Source organism: Plecotus auritus, assembly GCF_963455305.1.
Source record: "Plecotus auritus genome assembly, chromosome: 6".
Taxonomy (NCBI): domain Eukaryota; kingdom Metazoa; phylum Chordata; class Mammalia; order Chiroptera; family Vespertilionidae; genus Plecotus; species Plecotus auritus.
The window spans coordinates 142,393,382-142,417,077 of NC_137773.1; the positions used below are offsets into that span (position 1 = coordinate 142,393,382).

The 23,696-nt window shown below is 42.0% G+C and overlaps 1 protein-coding gene across 4 annotated transcripts in view; it reads left to right on the plus strand.

Moving 5' to 3' along the window:
* The window catches only part of SYN2 (synapsin II), a 180,255-nt gene that overhangs the window by 51,780 nt on the left and 104,779 nt on the right, over positions 1-23,696 (plus strand). The gene's annotated exons all lie outside the window — the stretch shown is intronic.

Below are 23,696 nucleotides of genomic sequence, written 5' to 3' on the forward strand. Positions count from 1 at the left end.
AGAGCTAGTAATACACTTTTTGCTCTAAACTGTTCACTGGGTATGCATGCTCTGGAGCCTCCTGGGAGGTGGTAGACCAAGGTCAGCTGACGCCTGTGTCTTGTCTGAGGTCTGACATCAGCTACAAAGTGATCTGCAGACGGCTGCTACTTGTGCTGGGCTTGGAGAAGCCTGGGAGAGGCCAAGCTGCAAACCAAGCCTGGCTGCCACTAGTATCAGAACTGGGGCCACTTAGCAGGAGGTACAGAGCATGCTGAGGCCAGATGCTGCTGCTTTAGGATTTGCAAATGTCAGAGATTTTAGAAAAGTTCGCAGCAGAGCCAAGACATGTTGTTTGTATGGAAAAGCTACTGGACATGTCGTGGGTGGGCCCACAAGTTAGGTGGGTCAAGGTTTCAGGGAATCACCAAGGAGGGGTGAACAGTGTTAGCCTGGTTGATGGGAGACTCAGATATGGCACCACCTGCTGGCTTGGTGTGAGGAGGGCCCAGAAAAGGAACATTGGTCTCTGCCAGCGCTTCTGTCTGGGAGAAAGCTTCCCCTCCAGCTCTTGCCTTGATGCCAGACAATTCAGTTCCTTCTTACAGGTCCCTAGTCCCTTTCAAGCTGCTGTCCCAGAGGTGGAGATCAGAGCGAGTGATTCTGAGTAAGTCTGTGCACATGGGCACTTTAAGAGGAATGCCTGGAAATATCATACATATGTCATAGCAATATCTTTACCGATACAGCTCCTAGGACAGTGGTCAGCAAACTCATTAGTCAACAGAGTGGCAAACCGCGGCTCGAGAGCCGCAGTCTGCCAACCACTGTCCTAGGACAGTGGAAACTAAGGAGAAAATAAACAAATGGGACTACATCAAAATAAGCTTTTGCACAGCAAAAGAAACCATCAATAAAACAATAAGAAAGCCTATTGCATGGGAGAGCACATTTGCCAATGCTATCTCTGATAAGGGTTTAATCTCTAAAATTGACGGAACTCATAGAGCTTAACAAAAGGAAGATAATCCAATCAAAATATGGGCAAAGGAACTAAATAAACACTTTTTGAAAGGACATACAGAAGGCCAAGAGACATGAAAATATGCTCAAAGTCACTAATCATTTGAGAGATGCAAATCAAAACAACAAGGTGCCATCTCACACCTGTCAGAATGGCTATCATCAGCAAATGACAAGTGCTGGCAAGGATGTGGAGAAAAGGAACCCTCATGCACTGCTGGTTGGAATGCATACTGATGCAGCCACTGTGGAAAATAATACGGTGTTCCTCAAAAAGTTAAAAATGGAACTCCCATTTGACCCAGTAATCCCACTTCTAGTAATATATTCAAAAAAATCAGAAAGGATATATGCACCCCTATGTTCATTGCAGCACAATTTACAATAGCTAAGATTTGGAAACAGCCTAAGTGCCTATCAGCAGATGAGTGGATTAAAATACGGTGGTACATCTACACAATGGAATACTACACTGCTATAAAAAAGAAGGAACTTTTACCATTTGCAACAGCATGGATGGACCTGGAGAGCATTATGCTAAGAGAAATAAGACAGTTGGAGAAAGATAAATATCACATGATCTCACTTACGTGGGATATAATGAACAACAAAAAGTGATGCACAAAAATAGATCCAGAGACAAAGAAACACCAAACAGACTGTCCAACCTCAGAGGGAAGGCAAGGGAGGGTAGGGGGGTGGTGAGAGATCAACCAAAGGACTTGTATGCATACATATTAGTATAACCAATAGACACAGACACTGGGGTGGTGGAGGCTTGTCCTGGGGGGTGGGAGTGGCTGGGGAGGGGTCAATTGAGGAAAAATGAGACATATGTAATACTTTAAACAATAAAAAAAAAAAGAGGAATGCCTGGGCCCTAGCCAATTTGGCTCAGTGAATAGAGCGTCAACCTGTGGACTGAAGGGTCTGGGGTTCAATTCCTGTCAAGGATACATGCCTGGGTTGTGGGCTCAATCCCCAGTAGGAGGCGTGCAGGAGGCAGCCAATTAATTATTCTCTCTCATTGATGTCTCTCTCTCTCTCTCTCTCTCCATCTCCTTTCTGCTCTAAAATCAATAAGGATATATATATATATATTTTTTTTTTTTTAAAAAAAGAGGAATGCCTGGGACTTCAGCAGCCCTCTGTCTCACACAGGCACATTCCCAGCTGATTTTCACAACCAGAACTTACTCAGATGTCTCTTCCCAGCACTGGAACCATGCATGGACTGGGGTCCTGATGTGGGGTTGGAGTCCCTTGCTCATCAGGGAGGACCCCTATATCTGAGATATCCCACCCAATTTTTGACTGCCACACATGGGTGGGGGACAGCCCATTGGAGTTTCCACACCTCCAAGCAGTCTTAACATGACTTCTTCTTTATGTCCTTAATTATAGGACTTCTGTTCATCTAGACTTCAGGCAATTCTGAATGATGGTTCCACAGTTTAGTTGTAATTTTGATGTGGTTGTGGGAGGATGGAAGGTATCGCATTTACCTATTCTGCTATCCTGACTGGAAGCTCTTGTTTTTTTAAACCATAAAATTCTTTGAATTCTTTTAAGACTGTTTTTCACAATAAAGTCTTCAATTTAGATATTGAGTCCAGAGCTTTATTATAAAGATACTAACAATTATGAAGCACTAATCATGTGCCAAGTATTGTGCCAGTTACATAGTAAATAAGACAATATAAGGAGTACCTACTTAGTAAGTGCTTCAATATAGTATTTCATTTAATCCTCTCATTAGTCTTATGAGGGTATAAAGTATATTTCTCCCATTTTGCAAATAAATCAAATTAAGCTTGGGGAAGATAAGTAAAATGCCAAAGTAATGCAGTTAGTAAGTGATAGCTGGGGTTCAAATCCAAGTTTGTCCAATTTTATACCCCTGTTCATAATCACTGTATTGTAATTGTACCAATAAACACAGTAGTGTTTACTTTAATCATTCATCAGCTTGTTTATTAATTTTGCAGTCAATGCAGACCTAAGCCCTGGAAGCTTGCGTGTCAGTCTTTTGAGTTCTATATATGGTAAGATTATCATGGTCTTAAGAATATGCAGAGGAGACATGGTGAAACTTGGAAGCACTTAAAGTTTAGCAATGCTTATGATTCTATATTTATCATTCATTCAACATTTATTGAACACTTAAGGTATATCAGGCCATTGTGGTGTAAAGTAAGACAGTCTGAATTCTTACTGGCTGAGTATAACTTTGGGAACTTTGACATTTGGATTCAAAAGAGAAGCAGAGAGGAATTGTGGAATGAAAATTAGATTGAAGACTGAGAGACCTAGGTTCTAGTCTGGTACCAGAGAGCTTCGGGATTGTATAGGAAATGGTAGAGTACGTCCTGTGAAGTGGCTAATACATGTTGAATAAAAACTATGTTTTGGATCATTTTGTTTTACAGTCCTATTATGTTTTCTTTTATGACACTCTTCTCTTTTGTTCACTTGTATATACAATGAGCAGTGTACATATTTGTGCCACACCTCTGCCTGGATGGTTGATAAATTTGGAAACAAGCTTACTTCCAGAGGAGTGGAAGGGCATATACTAGTACCAGGCAGAGATAGAATCAGTACCCTGGAGAGTTCCAAACGGGCACTACACCTGCACAACACAAACCAATCTTAGCAGTTGTTAGGCTGTTAATGATTATAATTCTTTGCAAGAATCTTTGATTTAGATCCTAAATTACTCCCTTAATTTAGTGTAGATTCTTTGACAGTGATGGCTCCAGTTTGGAGTGATTGCATAGGTTTGTAGATCTTTGGGGTTATTTCATCTAACTTCTTCATTAGAAAAATAGAGAAAACAGACTCAGAAGAAGAATAGCAAAAGGGTAAGTGCTGTGTGAAAGGGAATACAGCAAGTCATTAGAAAAGTCTGGACAAGAATCCTACTTTTGATTGTTTAAGTATCTTCTCAATAAAAGTAGCTCACATTCGGAGGGTAAAATAAATAATAAATCCCACACTATTTTTAGAATAAAAAATATAGTTTTATGAATTAACAGGAATTTAAGATGACCTCGTAGGACAGAGTCAAGGGGATCTATAGTGTCAATTTCTTTGTTTTGTTTTTTAAATAAATCGTTATTGTTCAGATTATTACAATTGTTCCTCTTCCCCCCCCCCCCCATAGCTTCCCTCTACCTGGTTCCCACCCCACCCTCTGCCCTTACCCCCCCGACTGTCCTCATCCATAGTGTACGATTTTTGTCCAGTCTCTTCCCGCACCCCCTAAACCTTCTTCCCCCCGAGAATTGTCAGTCCACTCCCTTTCTATACCCTTGATTCTATTATATTCACCAGCTTATTCTGTTCATCAGATTTTTTATTCACTTGATTTTTTTTTTTATTTTTTAAATATATTTTATTGATTTTTTTTACAGAGAGGAAGGGAGAGGGATAGAGAGTTAGAAATATCGATGAGAGAGAAACATCGATCAGCTGCCTCCTGAACACCCACTACCGGGGATGTGCCCGCAACCAAGGTACATACCCTTGACCGGAATCGAACCTGGGACCGTTCAGTCTGCAGGCTAACGCTCTATCCACTGAGCCAAACCGGCTAGGGCTCACTTGATTTTTAGATTCACTTGTTGATAGATATGTATTTGTTGTTCATAATTTTTATCTTTACCTTTTCTTCTTCTTCCTCTTCTTAAAGAATACCTTTCAGCATTTCATATAATACTGGTTTGGGGGTGATGAACTCCTTTAGCTTTTTCTTATCTGTGAAGCTCTTTATTTGACCTTCAATTCTGAATGATAGCTTTGCTGGGTAGAGTAATCTTGGTTGTAGGTTCTTGCTATTCATCACTTTGAATATTTCTTGCCACTCCCGTCTGGCCTGCATAGTTTCTGTTGAGAAATCAGCTGACAATCATATGGGTGCTCCCTTGTAGGTAACTAACTGTTTTTCTCTTGCTGCTGTTAATATTCTCTCTTTGTCTTTTGCTCTTGGCATTTTAATTATGATGTGTCTTGGTGTGGTCCCCTTTGGATTCCTTTTGTTTGGGGTTCTGTGCGCTTCCTGGACTTGTAAGTCTATTTCTTTCACCAGGTGGGGGAAGTTTTCGGTCATTATTTCTTCAAATAGGTTTTCAGTATCTTGCTCTCCTCTTCTGGCACCCCCATAATTCTGATGTTGGTATGCTTGAAGTTGTCCCAGAGGCTCCTTACACTATCTTCATATTTATGGATTCTTTTTGCTTTTTGCTTTTCCGGTTGGGTGTTTTTTGCTTCTTTGTATTTCAGATCTTTGACTTGATTCTTGCAATCCTCTAGTCTGCTATTGGATCTCTATATATTATTTTTAATTTCAGTCAGTGTATGCTTAATTTCTAGTTGGTCCTTTTTCATATCCTCGAGGGTCTCACTAAATTTATCGGCCTTTTCTAGAAAATTCTTGAAAAACCTTATAACCATGGTTTTGAACTCTATATCCAGTTGTTTGCTTTCCTCCATTTCTTTCATTTGTGACCTGTTTCTTTGTCTCTGCATTTTGGCTGCTTCCCTGAGTTGATAGAGTGGTTTTGTGTGCTAGGTGTCCTTTAGGGCCCAGTGGCTCAGCCTCCCCAGTTACCTGAGGTGGACACTCTTGGTGCACCCCTTTGTGGTCTGTGTGCACAGTCTTGGTGTAGTTAAGCCTTGATTGTTGTTGGTATCACTGGGGGGAATTGACCTCCAGGCCAACTGGTTGTGAGGCTCACCTGTGTCTACGGTGGGAGAACTTCTGTGCTGGAGACACCCTTATGAGGCAAGACTTGCTTCAGTGGGGCTTTGGTGCTCACTGAGTCTGCCCCCTGAGTGTGTCCCTTATGGATCTGAGGAGTTGTAATCTGGATGGTCCTACTCTGACCCCTGGGTACACTGGCTCTTGAATCTCCAAGGTGGGGCTAATTTAGCCTCTGCCTGAGGCCACCTAGCAGGAGCTACGGAGAGATCTGCAGATTCCTCTTCTTTGTTTGGGTTTTGGAGGTGCCCAGATAAGGCCCAGCTGTGAAGCAATGCACACTGCTGTGGGGCCTTGGGCCTTCTTTTGGATGTTCTGGGTCTCACTGACTCAGCTGCAGTTTGTTAGGTAAGTTTAGATTTCAAAGTTCTAGGCCAGTGGTTGGCAAACTCATTAGTCAACAGAGCCAAATATCAACAGTTTAACAATTGAAATTTCTTTTGAGAGCCAAAAACCGACTTCTGCACATGGGCCACGAAGTTTCAATCACACTGTACGTGTGCGCCCGCACGTGGTATTTTGTGGAAGAGCCACACTCAAGGGGCCAAAGAGTTGCATGTGGCTCACGAGCAGCAGTTTGCCAACCACTGGACTAGGCCATTCATATGCAAAAGCCTCTGCGCACAGCTTGGATGGGGCAGAGTCTCAGGGCAGAGCAAACTGCAATGGCTTCCCGTCAGCTCTGCCCTAAGAGGCCCCCAGGTCTCAGTGTCCCTTGGTAATTACTGCAAGCACCTTTGAGAGAAAGCCGCCCTCCAGTTCTTCCCGCTGCCAGACCTTCCACTTTCTCCCCGTATGAATCTGGGTCCCCAGAGTCTCGCCCGGAACTGGAGTTCAGAGCAGTCGGGAGTTTTTGTCTCCTTCCCGCTTGAAAAAGACAGTCGCGTCCTCAGATGCCAGCCCTCTCCTCGTGCGCGCCTCCGTACCTCTGGCTTTACTTCCGCAGCTCCTCTGAGTCAGTGAGCTTTTCTCTTTCCTTTTAGTTGTAGAATTTCCACTCAGCCAGCCTTCTTGTGGTTCTGGATGATGTCCGTTTTGTCTTTTAGTTGTAGTTTTGAAGTTGTGCGAGGCAGCAGTTCAGGGTTTACCTATGCCGCCATCTTGGTTTCTCCGCTTTGTTTTGTTTTTTTAAAATATTTGTTGTTGAAAGTATTACATATGTCCTCCTTTCCCCTCATTGACCTCTCCCAGCCCACCCTCAGCCCCCTACCGCCCTATTGTCTGTGTCCATGGGTTATGCATATATGCATACAAGTTCATTGGTTGATCTCTTCCCATCCACCCACACTTCCCTGCCTTCCCTCTAAGGTTTAATAGTCTGTTTGATGCCTCTATGTCTCTGGATCTATTTTTGTTAATCAGTTTATCTTGTTCATTATATGCCACATATGAGTGAGATCATGTGATACTTATATTTCTCTGACTGGCTAATTTCCCTTAGCATTATGCTCTCCAGGTCCATCTATGCTATTGAAAATGGTGAATTCTTTCTCTCTCTCTATCTCTTTTTTTTTTTAAAGGCATTTTTATTTATTTTAGAGAGGAAGGAAGCGGGAGAGAGTGATTAAAACATCAATGATGGGAGAGAATCATTGATTGGCTGCCTCTTGCACGTGCCTTACTGGGGATCGAGCCTGCAACCCGGGCATGTGTCCTTGATTGGAATCAAACCTGGGACTCTTCAGTTCGTAGGCCAATGCTCTATCCACTGAGCCAAACCAGCTAGGGCATGAGTTCTTTCTTTTTTACAGCTGCATAGTATTCCATTGTGTAGATGTATCACTGTTTTTTAATCCATTATAGGTTCTCTTGGTGGCTTTCACTAGAGGGTATTGTTCTGAGGGATGAGTTGCTACATTGTTCTGCACCTCTGTCAGGGGCACTGGGACTGATAATTTCTCCTCTAGAGCTATTGTTGGTCTTCTAGTTTTGGGTGATGGTGATTTGTTCTTCAAATTGCTGCTGCCCCAGTAAATTTTCTTAGTATAAATGAATCCCCAAATGTCACAACTGCAAGGTCTTAGAGATCCTATGTTAATATCCTTTGTTTTATTGAGCACTTTTAGTTCAGAGCTACTCCTCCAATAGTAAGTAGACCTTGAGACTCTGAAACTGAACATTCAGACTGTTACTGCATCACCCTTTTTGGAAATGGCTCACACAAAAGTCTTCTCTGGATCAGAGGGAATATTCCTTAAATGCGTCAGTTGCAAAGAATGTCCTTTGAAACATGCCGTACAACAGCATCTACTTGAAGGCTTGTGTGTGCCTTAGGCCCGTGGTTGGCAAACCGCAGCTCGCGAGCCACATGCGGCTCTTTGGCCCCTTGAGTGTGGCTCTTCCACAAAATACCACGGCCTGGGCAAGTCTACTTTGAAGAAGTGGCGTTAGAAGAAGTTTAAGTTTAAAAAATTTGGCTCTCAAAAGAAATTTCAATTGTTGTACTGTTGACATTTGGCTTTGTTGACTAATGAGTTTGCCGACCACTGCCTTAGGCATTAGAATGTCATCTCTTTAGGCAAAAACTGAGGTATTCATTCAGTTTACCTAAGAAGGGAGGCCAGATACTTAATAATAGATCCACCTTATATTTCCCATATTGGGTACTGCTTTTGAGTTGGTTCCCTGGTAGTTTTTGCTTTCATTCTGTTTATGTTGTGCTTTTTAAAACATATTTATTCATTCATTCATTCATTTCTAGGAGAGAGAGAGAGAGTGTGTGCAAGAGAGAAGAGGAGAGGAGAGGAGAGAAGAGAAACTTTGACCCTCTGTTCTACCCATTCATGCATTCATTCGTTGATTCCTGTATGTGCCTCGACAGGGGATCAATCTTGCAACCTTGGCATACTGGAGCAATGATCCAACCAATTGAGCTATCCAGCCAGGGCTGTGCTTTTTTAATGATGATAATTTTTTGCCTTTGACAAGTGCTTTGGTTTTAAAATAAGTTGACACATCCTTATTTAATTCTCACACTAATCATCTGAGATGAATATTATCCTCATTTTAGTATTTATATTTAGCAAACATTTATTGAATGCTATAGCTCCATGCTAGTCATTAGCTAGACTCTCATATATATGATTTTTAAAAGTCTCACAGTATCTCTCTAAGGTAGTGGTTGGCAAACTGCGGCTCGCGAGCCACATGCAGCTCGCGAGCCGCGGTTTGCCGCTCTGTTGACTAACGAGTTTGTCCACCACTGGGATAGGGGCTTAATCACAAGGAAAAACAGCCTGTAATTATTGGAATCGAGAGTAAGGTATTATTGGAAGAGAAACTAGAAGCTTAAAGAGGTTAAATAAGTAACTTCTGTTCCTGTATTTATTTCTGTGTGTGTGTTTTTTTTTAATACCTGCAACCTGTTTAGAACTGTGCTTAGCACTTAGGAGAAGTAAAAGACATGCTTGCTGTTCTTAAGAACTCATACATTGTCTGAGGCAGTCAAGCTTTGTAAAGATGGGGTAGAATTTAATCAAATGTTAAAAGTAATTGTTAGCCGGGCCGGTATGGCTCTGTGGTTGAGCATTGACCTATGAACCAGGTCACGGTTCGATTCCTGGTCCTGGCACATGCCCAGGTTTCGGGTTTGATCCCAGTGTAGGTTATGCAGGATGGCAACCAATCAGTGATTCTCTCTCATCGGTGTTTCTTTTTTCTTTTTTTAATATATTTTATTGATTTTTTATAGAGACGAAGGGAGAGGGAGAGAGAGTTAGAAAAATCGATGATAGAGAAACATCAATCAGCTGCTTCCTGCACACCCCCTACCGGGGATGTGCCCGCAACCAAGGTACATGCCCTTGACCAGAATCGAACCTGGGACCCTTGAGTCTGCAGGTTGACACTCTATCCACTGAGCCAAACCGGTTAGGGCCGGTGTTTCTTTCTCTCCCTCTCCCTTCCTCTCTAAAATCAATTTTTAAAAAAGTAATTGTTGTTATACTTCCAAGAAAAAAATTAAGTTGGCTGTTGGAAGAGGGCAAGACAAATCAAAATCTGAATGGAGTAGAGAAAGTAATACAAACGTATGGAGAGGATATAGAACCTAAATTGAGGGACCTGTGTTTATATGTCCCTGATCTGTGGATAACATGATAAAGAGTTATGTTAGGAATACTAAGGTACATAGAGAGATTGGTGGGGAGAATAGAGACAGGAAAACATGTTAGGAAGTTGTTTTAATCAAGATTACCCATAGGAGCTAGGCCTGGTCGTGTCTTCCACTTTTCTAGGGAAAAGAGATATGTTTTTAATGCCAAAAGATCATCACATTCTTGAATTCTTTAGCTTGGTTTAGTCTTCAAAGTTTCAAAAAAGTGGTGGGGATTTGGACTCATCTCCCACTTCTCTTCCTTTAACCCCAAAATGCTGCTTTGAACTTGCTGATGGTTCCCATGCCTATTGTGAAAGATGACCTTTCTCTTTTTTCAACGTACTTCCACACACATTGCTTAATTTTGCCTTTGCAACAGCTTGGCTACAAAAGGCATGTCAGGTATTATTCCCATTTGACAAATTAATTGACTGAGGCAAAGGTAAATTAGACAACTTATACAAGATCACACATTAGAGCTGGGAATAGGATTTTGATTGAGTGGTCCTTTTATCTTATTACCTGATAGAGACAAATTTAGTTCTCACACTCCTCCTCTACTCTCCATCCATCAGATTTAATTATTCCACAATTTATACTTATATCAGTGATCAGTGTTTACATTATTAGAATTATGTAAATATTGTTTTCTGCAGAGCTAGATGATTTATTGTATTATGATTACAATGCTAACCTTATACAACTTTTCCCCCTTGGAGTTAATAGTATTCCAATGTTTTTCCTTGAATAATTTTTACAATTCTAAATAGAAAAATTTTATAATGTTTCATACGAATCCATCATATACCTGTGACTTGGTCCATGTTCCTTAGACAACAGTGATTGAGCAGTGATTAAATGCTAATCCTTTATTGGGAGGTGTAATCCCAGGACAACAAGAATGAGGGTAGAAGGAAATGAGGCAGGAAGAATGAGAAGCAAATGTGAGATGATGCATTACTGTACTGGCCACTGTTCACAACAAGCCTTGAAGAGATAAGAGCTGGTCATATGGCAGGTTCACCTACTCACCCACTCAGACATTTTCATACAGGCTGTACTGAAAATGGTTAGAATAGTCCATCGGAAAGAGGGAAGGGATTTTATCTGTTTACTTCCAGGGTTTTATCTGTCTCCCTGTGGTTAAAACTTGCCACATGAAGAATACAGCTCCCCCCTCACCCTTCATGGTTGTATCATCAGATGTGTCTGGTAATTTGGAGGGAGACATGATTCTACATTCTGTAGTGTGACACTTCAGAGTAGCTACTGTTTCATGGATTCCACTTTTTCCTTTTGCTTTACTTTACTCTCTCATTTCGCAGGAGCACATCTTCCAGTAGTTTTTCAAGAAAGGGTGCCTAATAGATCAACCTCCTGAGAAATTGCATGTTCAAAAGTATTGTTATTCTTCACATACATTTGATTTACAGTATAGTAGAATACAGATTTCTAGATTGAAAGTGATTTTTCTCCAAAATTTAGAAAATTATTGCTTCTGTCTTCTAGCATCTTATATTACTGTCAAAAAGTTTAATATTGATAGGTCAGGAAGGCAGAATTAAAAATTTAAAAGCTTGATGCTTGATCATTTGTATATATAGATTTTTATATCTAACAATGTAAGAATACATATTTTTCTCAAGTATACATGGAACATTTTAAAAATTGATAAGAACAAGTCAGAGAGAGCACATAAAAAATTTCCAAAATAGATATTTTAAAGAATTATCGCCAAAACCGGTTTGGCTCAGTGGATAGAGCGTCAGCCTGCGGACTGAAAGGTCCCAGGTTCGATTCCGGTCAAGGGCATGTAACTTGGTTGCGGGCACATCCCCAGTAGGAGGTGTGCAAGAGGCAGCTGATCGATGTTTCTCTCTCATCGATGTTTCTGACTATCTATCCCTCTTCCTTCCTCTCTGTAAAAAATCAATAAAATATATATAAAAAAAAAAAAAAAGAATTATCTTTGACTACAACTCAGTGAAATTAGAAGTTAATGTGAAATGATGAATTTTAAAAATTACCCAAGTATTTTGAAAATTTAAAAACACACTGCTAAATAATTAAAACAAATTTAAAATACCTAGAACTGAATGATATGAAAACATTATATAGTAATATTAAGGGATACAGCAAAGGTGCAGTTTTGCAGAAAACTTATACTTTAGATACATACATTTGATAAGAAAACTTTTAAAAGAATGAGCTGTGTTCTTTTTATGAAGATAGAAAATGAAGAGAAGAAACTCAAAGGAAAACAAAATACAAAAAAAGAATGGATTTTCATGCACACAGTAAAGACCTCAGGTTTTGAGATTGCATTCACTCTGTGGATCAACTTTGGGAGAAATGACATCTTTGCAATATTAATCTTTTAGTTCATAAACATGATGTTTCCCATCATTAGGTGTTTCTATAATTTCTCTGAATTTAATTTTGTGATTTTTTCAGTGTGTAAGTCTTTCATATAGTTTATTGCTTTTGTCTCTGGGTGTTTGGTGGTTCTTTTGATGTTATTATAAAGTGGTATTACTCTTTGAATTTTATTACCTTTCTAGTGGTTGCTGACATATAAAAATAATTATATTTTTGCATAAAATGAAAAAATTGAGTATTACCATTTTGCAACTCCTAGTGAGTTAATGTATCTAGGCATTGGACATCAATAGCTGTTAACACCACAAAAAGAGACAAGCAGATGTGAGTTCCTGATAAAAGAACATAAAGGTCTAGATTCTTTAACAGATGAAACATAGGACAAGAAACAGATGAAGTGGCAAACCTGTAGATTAAAAGGGATTTAGAAGACACACACGGTGGTTTTTTTGTTTTGTTTTGGTTTTAAATATATTTTATTGATTTTTTACAGAGAGGAAGGGAGAGGGAGAGAGAGAGTTAGAAACATCGATGAGAGAGAAACATCAATCAGCTGCCTCCTGCACACCCCCCACTGGGGATGTGCCCACAACCAAGGTACGTGCCCTTGATTGGAATAGAACCCGGGACCCTTGAGTCTGCAAGCCGACGCTCTATCCACTAAGCCAAACCGGTTAGGGCTGTTTTTGTTTTTTTAATGTGTATTTATTGATTTCAGAGAGGAAGGGAGAGGAAGAGATAGAAACATCAATGATGAGAGATAATCATCAATTGGCTGCCTCCTGCATGGCCCCTATTGGGGATGGAGCCTACAACCTGGGCATGTGCCTGACCAGGAATCAAACCCTGACCTCTTGGTTCATAGGTCGAGACACATACAGTGGTTTTTCTTTTTCTTTTTTAACGGATAGCTCTAAACTATAGTGTCTAAAAATGTTCACTTGGGTGCAAATATAAGGAAGTGATTACTATAAATGTCAGGATGGAGATTACTTTTGAAGGAAAGAAGAAAGGAAGTTAGTTTGGATAAGGTACTTACTGGGTGAGCTGCTGGGGTAGCAGGCAAAATTCTGTTTCTTAACCTACATGGTGGATACATGGGTGTTTGCATTATACCAATTCATTAACTCATTAAAGCAATATATTTTTTGGTATGGCTTCCTGTATCTTTGTTTCTGTATTCTTGTATTTTTATTTATAACATAAAGGTTAAGGAAAAGAATGTCTTCTGTGGTCCAAACTAATAAACAAGAAGATTAGTGGGCAGAGAGGAGAAAGGCGCTATATACCTTTAAAAAGTTGTGTGCTTTTTTTTTTTTTAAACTACTCTATGGTAGGCTCTGTGCTAGGGCATTTCACAGATGTTATCTTAATATTCAAAATTACTACCTCTGTTTTACCAAGTCTCATAGAAGTTAAATAAGTTGCTCATGGTAATGAGTAGCAGAGTAGATAGATATTCAAGCCCAAACCTGATCTGTTTCCAAATTATAGACTCCTACTTTCCTCATTGGCTGATGTTGGTAGTACACTAATTTTTCTCTAAATTCAGTGTCTATATTATCTATACTTCAATTAGTCACTCTTCTTAAAAGTTATGTCCTTTGTGTTTATTAAAAATTCTATGGAAATATGTATATTAAATGTTCTTCCTCCAACTGATCTTTTAAAAAGACCAGTTGTATTACTCATTCTAACAGAAAAAAATGATTATTTTAAGAAGACAACATAAGGTATCAAAATAAGGTGCTATCTTTATATCTCCTATTTTTAGAGGAATTGTTTTTCTAGTGAAACATGAGAAAAGTTATTTGAAATGAGTCTCAAATATAGTCCAGCAGCTGAGCAGTACCAGAACAATCTTAAACATATAGAAATACAAGATACAAGGAGGGATTTTATTTTCAATATTTTATGTGGTGTTGACTTTAGCCCTGAACACTGTATCAACTTGGATTAGACATGCCTATAAATTTATTTGGTTGCAGTTTTATTTTATTTTAAAAAGATTTATTGGCAACATTGGTTGATAACATTACATAATTTTCTTTTCAGGTGTACAAGATTATAATTTTTCATATGTGTATATTATTGCATGCATACCACCCAAAGTCTACTTTCCTTTTGTTACCTGCAGTTTGATTTTAGAAAGTTGGTTTTATATTTGTAGTTTTAATTTTGACTTAGATTTATTTTTCTTAGCGTTTTATCTGTTGATAGCTTTATTTGTACTTTTTTAGTTTTTTAAATCCTGACTCAAGGAGTGAGTATATTTTTTCCATTGATTTTTAGAGAAAGTGGAAGGGAGAGGTAGGGGGAGAGAGAGAGAGGAGCGAAACAGAGAGAAACATTGACATGAAAGAGCCATATCAATTGGTTGCCTCCCACACGTGCCCCAGCCAGTTCAAGGATCAAACCTGCAACCCAGGTACGTGCCCTTGACTGGGAATCAAACCCACCACCCTCCAGTGCGCAGGCCAGCACTAACCACTGAGTCATGCCCAGCCAGGGCTATTTGTACTCTTAATTTACAGAAAACTGACCTTTTCTACTCCCTCTGTCTTTTGTTTTTCCACTCTCTTCTATTGTTAATATGAGGCAATCAGGGAAGATTTTATAAAAAAATATGACAATACATAAACTAAGCATATAAATTGAGTTGGTTATATAATTTTATTTTGTGCATTTATTTTTATTTTTCAATTATAGTTTACTTTCAATATTTTATATTGATTTTAGGTTGGTTCTGTAATTTTAAGAGTTAAAACTAATAGATAATTATTATATGAATATACTTGACATATATTTTTTATTTTGAGCATTTTAAAGCATAGTTCCTCAAAGTGTGGTTCTCTGATGTCAAAATCATCTAGATTTTTACTTTAAAAGCAGCCCTGGCTGGTGTTGTTCAGTGGTTGTGCATGGCTTGGTTTTTTTTTCGGTCTTCTGTAACAGTTGGAGCATTGGCCTGCACACCAAAGGGTCTCAGGTTTAATTCCAGTCAAGGACATGTACCTGGGTTGCAGGTTTGAACCTTACCCTGGTCAGCGTGTATGTGGGAGGCAACCAATCCATGAGTATCTCTCACATTGATATTTCTCTCTCTCTCTCTCTCTCTCTCTCTCTCTCTCTCTCTCTCTCTCTCTCTCTCTCTCTCTCTCTCTCTCTCCCCCTCTCTCCTTTTCTCTCCCCTGCCCCCACCTTTACTCTCTTTAAAAATCAGTGGAAAAAATATCCTTGGTTGAGGAGCAACAAAAAATAAAAAAAATCTCTTACTCTTTGAGACAGCATAGATGGACCTGGAGATTATTATGTAGAATCTAATGAACAAAATAAACTGACAAACAAAATAGGATCATAGACATGGAAGTATGGAACAGACTGACAGATCTCTGAGGGAAAGTGGGAGGGAGGGCAGAAAGAGATTAATCAAAGAACTTGCATACTAGAGGCCCAATGCACCAAATTCGTGCAAGGGGCTTGGCCCCCACCACTGTGGCAGCTGCCTCGGCCCCTGCTGCCACAGTGGCCAGGGGCCTCTGCTTAAGCCCTCACCCACCCTGGGGGCCGCATTCCTCTTCCGCCTCTGCCTTGGCCCCCGCTGCGGCGGCTTCGTCCAGAGGGTCATCCGGAAGGATGTCCGGTCTAATTAGCATATTACGCTTTTATTATTATAGACTAGAGGCCCAGTGCACGAAATTCGTGCGCGGGGTGTGTGTCCCTCAGCCCAGCCTGCACCCTCTCCAATCTGGGACCCCTCGAGGGCAGTCGGACATCCCTCTCACAATCCAGGACTGCTGGCTCCCAACTGCTCACCTGCCTGCCTTCCTTCCTGATTGCCCCTAACCGCTTCTGCCTGCCAGCCTGATCACCCCCTAACCACTCCCCTGCCAGCCTGATTGATGCCTAATTGCTCTCCCCTGCCAGCCTGTTTGCCCCTAACTGCTCTCTCCTGCAGGCCTGGTCACCCCTAACTGCCCTCCCCTGCAGGCCTGGTCACCTCTAACTGCCCTCCCCTGCAGGCCTGGGTACCCCCCAACTGCTCTCCCCTGCAGGCTTGATCGCCCCCAACTGCCCTCCTTTGCAGGCCTGGTCCCTCCCAACTGCCCTCCCCTGCTGTCCATCTTGTGGCAGCCATCTTGTGTCCACATGGGGGCAGCCATCTTTGACCACATGGGGGCAGCCATCTTGTGTGTTGGAGTGATGGTCAATTTGCATATTACTCTTTTATTAGATAGGATATGTATAGCCCATGGACACAGACAATTAGATAGGTGAAGACCTGGTGTGAGATGGGAGCCAGGTGGATGGGGGGAAGGAGAGAAAATCAGGGACATCTGTAAGACTCTCAACAATAAAATAAATTAAAAAAATAAAACCATACTCCCCTCCCAAAAGCATACTCTATAAGTCCCACCCCAACCCTTTGAATCAGAATCTGCATTTTTTAATGTGTATGTACCTAGAATTTGATTCTTATTCTTTTTTCACTTTCCCTATTTATTTCTTCACTTGTTTGAATTTCTTATCTATAGTATCTATAAGGATATGTAGATATCAGTTGGTTACCTGGAGGTTGATTTGGTAGACCATTTGCATGTTTTTGCAACAATAGATTTCTGATGTAAGTTGGAGATCTTGACAGCATAAATGTTTCCCTTTCCAACAAATTAATGATCCCTTTAAATTTAATAAATGATTTCTGAATGATTATTAGCTGCATTCTCAATGACCTTAATTAAGATATGCTATTTTGGCCCGGCTGGTGTGCTCAGTGGTTGAGCCTGGACTTAAGAACCAGGAGGTTGCTGTTCAATTCCCAGTAAGGGCACATGCCCAGGTTGCTGGCTTGATCCCCAGTGTGGGTCATGCAGGAGACAGCTAATCAATGATTCTCTCATCATTGATGTTTCTATCTCTCTCTCCCTCTCCCTTCCTCTCTGAAATAAATAAAAATATATTTAAAAAAGATATGTTGTTATGTTGTGTGTATATAATATAAGACTAAAAAGGGAATCAAGATTCAGAATTTTTCTCTAGAATGAGTGTCAATTATTCCAATCATTAACCTTTGTATGTTTGTGTGGGGTAAGATAACAGTCATTTACTTCTTTTTCCTCTGTTTAAATATTCCAGTAATAGGAAACTCTCTCTTGAAGCAACTGTTTCTTGCAAGGATGCACAGTTTGCCTCTATTATTTCCATTTATTCTAGTATCAGCCCTTCTGATAACAGTTAACTTCTAGCATATCAAAGTGGATCCAGTAAATAAGTCAAGATAAAAGCATTGGGGAAGGGAATATGAAAGTAGTGCTGAAACAGGGAGAGAGGGATGGGCAGAGAAAAACCCAGAAAGAAGAATGGGTGCTGGAGATCTCTTTGATAATTTTGCTCTTCATGACCTAGTCATAATATTATGTTGGAATGTCATAACAGTGCTAAGAATGGCTTCTAAACAGAGCACTCAGCTCAGTCTGCACCCACTCCAATCGGGGACCCCTCGGACACCCCTCTCATAATCTGGGACCGCTGGCTCCTAACCACTCACCTGCCTGCCTGCCTGATTGCCCCTAACTCCTGTGCCTGCCTGCCTGATCACCCCTAACCTCTCTGCCTGCCTGCCTGATCGCCCCTAACTGCCTCTGCCTGCCTGCCTGATCGCCCCTAACTGCCCTCCCCTGCCAGCCTGATCTTGCCCCCAACTGCTCTCCCCTGTCGGCCTGATCTCGCCCCTAACTTCTCTCCCCTGCTGGCCTGATCGCCCCTAACTGCCGCTGCCTGCCTGGTCACCCCTAACTGCCCTCCTCTGCCAGCCAATTTGGTTCTGATTGGTCAGTTTCTATGCCAGTCAGCGTCAAAAGCTCCACCTCCTAGGCAGCCATTGGCTCCTTACATTCACCCAGATTTGGTTCTGATTGGTCAGTTTCTATGCCAGTCAGCATCTCTGGGCCTATCAACGGGTCCTGATCAGAAAGGCGGGGCTGATCAGCAGCCCAGGTGGAGGCCTGGAGAGAAATGGAGGCGTGGCTGTTGGCCAGGCCGGGAGAGAAAGAGAGGCAAAGTTCTGATCAACGGCTGCCACAGAGGCTATGGATCAGACCCTGCCTCTCTCTCTGCAGGCCTCTCTCTGGACCTGATCCACAGCCCCCTATGCAGTCAGTGCTGGGTCGGGGCACTGGCAGCAGCCCCAGTCAGTGCTGGGTCGTCACGGCAACCCAGCACTGACTTCTGGTCTGGTTGAGCCTTTGATCATAATGGTCGTTATGACCCTGGCTCTTTATTATATAGATCATTCCACCCTGCGCTGTGTCCTGAGAGTCCCTTCTCATTCCAGTTTCGTGCTGGTTCCACCTACTTTCTCATTTTGGAAAACCATCCTCTAGTGATAGCACTTGAGCCTCAGATTGACATAAATTTGGATGAGGGATCCTTAGTATATGATCAAGAGCTGGATCCCACCACTGAGGCATATCTAAATCTACCTCCTTTTTTACATGCATCCCAAGTAATGTGAAAGCAATTGAGCCCTGGCTGAGTGGCTTAGTTGATTGGAGCATTGTCCTGTACACCAAAAGGTTGTGGGTTCAATCCCTGGCCAGGGTGAATACCTGGGTTGTGGGTTTGATTCCCAATCGGGACACTTACAAGAGGCAACTGATCAATATTTCTCTCTTCCCCTCCCCTTTCTCCAAAATCAATAAACATTATCTGGTAAGGATAAAAAAAAATCATGTAGTATGGCTAGCTAAGCCTCTATTTCCTGAATCTTTGATTGCCTGGATTTTAAGGATAATACATCACACCTTCATAATTCACTATTTGGGATCAGAGGTTTTTAGGTTTGGAAGAGACTTTAAAGTGTTTTCTAGTATAGAAATAATTATACCTTCCTGTGCATCAGAAATCCATGCAGGACTTCTTTTCTTTTTTTTAATAATGATTCTAGATTTCCTCCTCAGATCTTTTTAGTTAGACCCTCAGCATTGGGATCCTAGATTTTTGTTTGAATAAGCTTTCCAGATGATCCTATTTAATAAAGAGGGAATATGCTAATTAACCATCACTCTGTCACAAAGATGGCTGCACCCACAGCTGAGGCCAAGTTCCCATAAGGAGCCTTAACAAGCAATCAGCAGGGACCTGAGGCTACGCCCTCCCCCGCCCCCATGGGGCTTGACAGGGGACCTCAGGCTGGCAGGGCTTGACAGGGGACCTCAAGGTGCGCTTCCTGTCCTGGTGCTGGGCTAGGGGACCTCAGGCTGCTCCCCCCACCAGGTGGGGCTTGACAGGGGACTTCAGGCCACACCCCCCACCCCAGCACCGAGCCAGGGGACCTGAGGCTGTGCCCCCCTGCCTGGCGGGGCTTGACAGGGGACCTCAAGGTGCACCCCCAGTGCTGGGTCGGGGGAACTCAGGCCGCGTCCCCTGCCCAGGGGGGACCTGAGGCTGCACCCACCCCTGCTGATGGGGCTTGACAGGGGACCTGAGGCTGTTCCCCCATCCCAGTGCAGGGCCAGGGGACCTGAGGTTGCGTCCCCCCTCGCCTGGTGGGGCTTGACAGGGGGCCTCAGGCCATGCCTCCCACCCAGCGGGGTTTGCTAGGGGATCTCAGGCCATGTCCCACACCTGGCGGGGCTTGATGGGGGACCTCAAGGCATGCGCACGCCCGCAATCTCCCCCCCCCACCCCGGTCTGGGCTGGGGGACCTCAGGCCACGCCCCCCGTCCTGGTGCCGGGCAAGGGGACCTGAGGCTACATTCCCTGCCCAGCAGGGCTTGACAAGGGTGGGACTAGCCAAGTCTGGATCTATCCCAATGAGTGTGGGGGGGGCGGGGGGGCGACCGGATCTGGGTCTCACACAATTTTGAGGCACATGTGGGTGGGCAGAGACTTAACTCTGGGTCCTGTGGTGTGCCCCAGACTCTGACAGGAGGAAGGTTTTCATATACATTTTACTAATTTTCTTTCATCTCTGACACTTCTATTATAAAGGGCAAATAGCAATATTAAATTATTTCCTCTAATTAATCCCCTTATAATGTGCACGAATTTTGTGCACCAGGCCACTAGTTCTCATATAACCAGTCAGAGCTGTGTTTGAGAACCACAGGTCTAGACCAATCCTCTCCTTGTCATTGAATTTCCACTTCAGGTGTAGAAATGTTGTTTCCAGCTCTTCTATTTCTTACTATTCATGTCCAAGACTTAGTCACTTCATTCTTATTTTTTCAACATTTTCTTGATCCAGCACTTCCCTTCCCACACCTACTTTCAAACAAAAACCAACACAAAATAAATAACAACACCAGCAACAACAAAAATACCCAACCACTTATTGTCCATCTATTATATCCCTGGTGCTATTCTAAGTGTATATCCATGTTTACTTTATAATTCTTACAATAATCCCCTTTGGAAGGTATTGTTATTCTCATTTCTATAGAGATTACATAACTGCTCAAGGCCACATTACTAGTATGTGACAGAACTGAATCTTGAAACTAAGATTAACTGTGCTTTAAAAAATTTTTATTTAGTATTTGCTATTGCTTCCAATCTCATCTTTTGTTGTTATTCCTCTGAATATATCTCCTCTTCATCAGGGATGAGATCTACAAATTTAGGTCCTCAGCTCCAGGCAGGCCTAAAGGGTCTCCACTGTCTTCTCTTCTTGCCTATTCTTATTCTAGTCATGTCCTAGTTTCTCCAGAAGTCTTCTCACTATATTTCTATCTATTGCACTCTTTTCAATTTCATCTGAATTCAGAACATTTATTAGCTATACCACTTACTTGGAATCCCTTGACCACTCATATTTTATTTCTCCTGTGTTATTTCTTTTTGTTTGCTTAAGAAAAAGTTCTAATGTGTTAATATTTCAGCAAAGTTATTGCAACATATTTAAAAGGCAGACAGACATGTTATTATAGGCTATGTAGTAACAAAGTGGTTTTATACAATTAAAATATTACACAGACCTATGGGATTTATTGAGTAACTAACAGACCCATAAAAGAAATTAAATCTGAAAGATTAAATTCAATATTAGCACCTATAATACAGGCAGTCCTCGGGTTACGTCGGACTCGACATACATTGTTTCGTGGTTACCTCGCCATCTCCTATTTATAGTATTTATAAAAAAAAGTTCCATCATTTCGACGTATGTACATATGTGCTTTATGTTTCTTCTTATTTATTTTCTACAAGTAAAGGTCAGGAAGTGTTCTGTCTTTTAAATTTTTTTTTTACTATTTCACTTCATTAATGCTGTGTATGTGCTCCATGTGAGTGACGTAGGTGCTTATGTAAGTGGGTTCCAACTTATGGCAAAAATCGCGTTATGTCGCGCCGTAGGTATGGATCTCCGACGTAACCTGAGGACCTACTATATATTTGAAAGTAAAAATTTTAACTGTTTCATTCCTCCTAATGTTTTTTAACGTTCTCCCAAATGTGGTACTCTCAAACTGCAAAGATGAATAAAAGGCATAAGAAGCTCCAATACTAAGAACATACAGCCCAGAGAAGAACTAGAAGTATTGACTCAGACTTGAGAGTTTTAGTTGGAAATCGCTTAACTTTCTATACTTTAACCTATCATAGGATTTCTGTGCATTGAATACTGTATATGAGCAAAGTCTATAAACCTATTTCCAGTAGGGTTGGTTAAAAATTAGCAATATGAAAAAATTAGCAATATGCAGTATTATTCTTATAAAATTTTTCTCATAAGTTATATTTGTAACAAAATTATACTTACAGTATTTGTTACACTTGCTTATTATACTTTCAGCAACACAGGAGGGACCTTTATGTGTTTGATGGTTTAGCATCCACTTCATTGTGCTTACTTATTTTTGTAAGGAACAAGCAACATATACCACATCTTCCCAACATTCAAAATAATGCAACAATAACAAAATTATCCAAAGAAAAATAACTGGAAATTGCATTAGATACTGCTTTATTAGGAACTAGAGGTCCAGTGCACGAATTCGGCCTGGCCAGCAATTAGGGCCAATGGGGGGGGCAGTGCTGGCTGGCCAGGTGGAGGGACTGTAGGAGGTTGGCCAGCCGCCACCCCCCAATTGGGGCCAATTGGGGGGAGGAGGGTAGGCTGGGGGAGGGACCGTGGGAGGTTGGCTGGCCAGGCGTGCGGGGGGAGAGACCGCAAGAGGTTGGCTGAGGGAGTGCACTGACCACAAGGGGGCAGCTCCTACATTGAGTGTCTGCCCCCTGGTGGTCAGTGTGCATCATAGCAACTGGTTGTTTGGTCATTCGGCTGCTTAGGCTTTTATATATATAGACTAGAGGCCCGGTGTATGAAAATTCATGCACTGCGGGGGGAGTCCCTCAGCCCTGCCTGCCCCCTCTCATAGTCCGGGAGCCCTCAGGGGCGGGAGGCAATCAGGGGCGGGAGGCGACCCAGCAATCAGGGGAAGGCACTGCCCCATCACACCTCTGCTGCTGCCACTGCCGGCAGCACAAGCCTCGGCCGGCCCTGGTTACCTGAGCCTCTGGTGGCCCTGGGTGGCTGGGCAGCCACCATGTGAGGCTTGCCTGCACCTTGGGCGTCGGCTGGGCAGCCACCATCCGAGGCTTTCCTGTACCTCGGTCCGGCCCCAGGTGGCTGGGCAGCCGACATCCAAGGCTTGCCTGTGCCTCGGGTGTTGGCTGTGCAGCCGCCATTCGAGGCTTGCCTGTGCCTCAGGCCCTCCCTGGGCGGCTGGGGGGCTGAGGGGATTGGGGGACTCCGGAGGCAGGCACGCGGCGCCACTATCTCGTGGCTGCAGGCGCCACCATCTTTGAGGGCGTGACAGTCAATTAGCATATTCCCTCCTTATTGGCTATGGGTGCCGCCATCTTTTGTGAGGGCGTGACGATCAATTAGCATATCCCCTCTTTATTAGATAGGATAATTGCTATAATAAAACAAATAACATTATACATTTTTTTTCCAGTGACATTCAGTTTGAGAAACTTAACAGCAGAAATAGATCTTTAAGATTCGAGTCATTGAAAAATGTAGTTCTTTGAAATCTGGGAGATATATTAGGAAAACCACAGATACAGCATACCCTTCCCTGAAATCCTGGAGAAAAGCATTTTATTAATTTGGGGAATAAGACTGGACACTGGCAAAGATATGACTTTGAAGTCATTAGCCACCTGGGCTATATGATGAGAACCATTGGTATTGGTAGCAGATAGAAATAAACTTAGGCTGACCAACTGAATATTTTATTTAAAAGTTAAATGCTTCATTGTATTTTGGATAGAATACAAAAAGTAAAATGGCTTTTAATAAAAAATTAAAATGCTTAATTGTGTTTTCTTAGAAACTAATCAAAAGATTACAGAGTACTACACAATTTGAAGACACAAATTGGATGCGGAGTGACTAGAGGTCATTCCAGGTGTGGAATTTTAGAAAGTCCTTGGAGTAAATGGCAT